Source organism: Myxocyprinus asiaticus, chromosome 34 (assembly GCF_019703515.2).
Source record: "Myxocyprinus asiaticus isolate MX2 ecotype Aquarium Trade chromosome 34, UBuf_Myxa_2, whole genome shotgun sequence".
NCBI lineage: Eukaryota > Metazoa > Chordata > Actinopteri > Cypriniformes > Catostomidae > Myxocyprinus > Myxocyprinus asiaticus.
Genome location: NC_059377.1, coordinates 38,948,483 through 38,950,741, shown reverse-complemented (window position 1 = coordinate 38,950,741; position 2,259 = coordinate 38,948,483). Strand labels below are relative to the sequence as shown.

Below are 2,259 nucleotides of genomic sequence, written 5' to 3'. Positions count from 1 at the left end.
TGTCATTCCCGGTTCCTCTCTATCAACCAACCCAAATCAAGCTCCCTTTGCAGTAAACCCAGGAATTTTACCTTTTAACGGATCTTTTCAACCTCATCCTTTTTTTCTTTCTTTCCAACTAATCTATCCCATTTCCCCTCACTCACCTATCCTAACCCCTCCCCTTCCCAATACCCTTACATCCTGCCAATAAACAGTAGCCCATATACCTTGGCTACAGCAGCACCACCTCCTCACCCAGCTTCATCAGTTCATCGTCCCTCCCCCGTTTCTTCATCCTTATGTCTGCAAATCGTATCAGGTAACTACACTGACCTAGCCCAACTTCTTCAGTCATCCCTCTTACATATCAGCCAGCCCAGAGAGCTGCAAACCAGCCAAGACCTAATGCAGCTCAGCCACACAATAAATTCCCGCTCTAAAGACCTCACCCCTACCGAATTCGCTTTAGCCTTCTCGATTTACCATGACATAATTTGCTCTGTCTATCCAGATCGAAGGACCGAGCTAGACGATTACCTATCAATCATTCTAGACATGGCCGTATGTTTCGGAGGGACAGGCTTCTACAACTACCACATTCTTTTTCGCCACTCAAGAAGCAGGTCGGTTACAGCAGTTCAACCAAGGAAAATACTGGGGCACCCTCGATGCTGAACTCTACTGCCAGCTATGTGGAGCCCCGTCACATCCAGCCTCAGCATGCACTGTCATCACCCCCTTTCTCTCTCAACCCTCCTTCTCACGCAAAAACTCAGTACTCAACCGATTATCTACAGCAGCCCCACCTCCTCCTATTATTCCAAAACCCCTCGACATATGCCCCACAGTTAACGTTCCCATACCCAAAAGCATCAAAAAAAGAGGACGACCAATCCTCTACCAAGGAGGCAGAATGGTCTGCAACAACTTCAACCATCTCGGCTGCTCCCTTCCCAACCATCGACCACGCCATCATTCTCATCTGCAAGGCAGGCCACGGAGCATGGCTCTCCAAAGCAGACATCACCAATGCTTTCAAAGTCATGCCCATTCGCCCAGAATTCTGGCGTTTCTTTGGAATATTCTGGAAAGGAGCTTATTATTTTGCAGTGTGCCTCACCTTTGGCTGTAGAAGCAGCCCCAAGATCTTCGACTCCCTCTCGGAGGCCTTATGCTGGATTCTCATCAATAACTACAAGCTTCCCTATGTCCTCCACCTTCTCAACGACTTCCTCATCATCACACCTCTATCCGCGCCTCCTCACTCAGGGATTTCCACCCTCATCAAAGTCTTTTCTGAACTAGGTGTTCCCCTTTCAAAAGAGAAAAACTTAGGGCCATGCACTTCTATCGAGTTTCTTGGTATCACCTTAGACTCCGTCTCCTTCCAAGCATCTCTGCCTCCCACAAAAATACATCACATATCACTGCTCTTATCAAATTATTTACTGGCAGTCAGGTGCACAAAGCAACAACTGTTAGCCCTCCTCGTCCCCTTAACTATGCCATCAGAATAATTCCCCCAGGAAAATCTTTCCTTTCCAACCTCCTAACAAAAGCAGAAACAATCCCCTCCCTCCATGAAAACGTCACTCTGGACGAAGCTTGTAAAATGGAAATGCACCTCTGGCAACAATTCCTATCTTCATGGAACAGCATATCCTTCTTTTATAATGACTATATCACACAACCCGAAGACATTCAGCTGTACACAAATGCAGTGCCTTCCACCGGCTTCAGGGGATACTACAGCAGCCGTTGGTTTGCTTCCGAATAGACCTTTTATTATCAGGCGTTCCCTCATCCGCACTCTACGAAATGTAACCTGTCATCATAGCAGCAATCCTTTGGGGGCACGAATGGTCCAGACACTCCATACTCATTCACTCAGATAACTCAGCAGTAGTTGAAATCATAAATAAATGCCGATCTCGTTCCCCAGCCATCATGCCATTTGTTCGCAGACTAACACTAACATCCGCCCAACACCAGTTTCTCATTCAAGCAGCTCACATTTCTGGCTACCACAATATCATAGTTTTCAGCCTCCATCTTTAACTAAATCCACAGTTGGATAATCTTTCAAATGCTTCACGAGAAGATATCCTCAGCGGTCTCGCCCAGAGTACCCTCTCTGCTTACCTGACCGGTTGGAACTGTTTCAAGGCATACCACTCTTTCTACCAACTCCCTTTTCCCCTAACAGACATTTGGTCCATTTGCAACTTAGTCACTCATACCCGTTCCATTCAAAAAATCTGTGCGTCCTTCATTCAG

The 2,259-nt window shown here is 46.7% G+C and overlaps 1 pseudogene; it reads left to right on the top strand.

The window, feature by feature from the left end:
* Nucleotides 1-650: 650 nt before the first annotated feature.
* Nucleotides 651-2,040, top strand: LOC127424990 (uncharacterized; annotated as a pseudogene).
* Nucleotides 2,041-2,259: the final 219 nt, after the last annotated feature.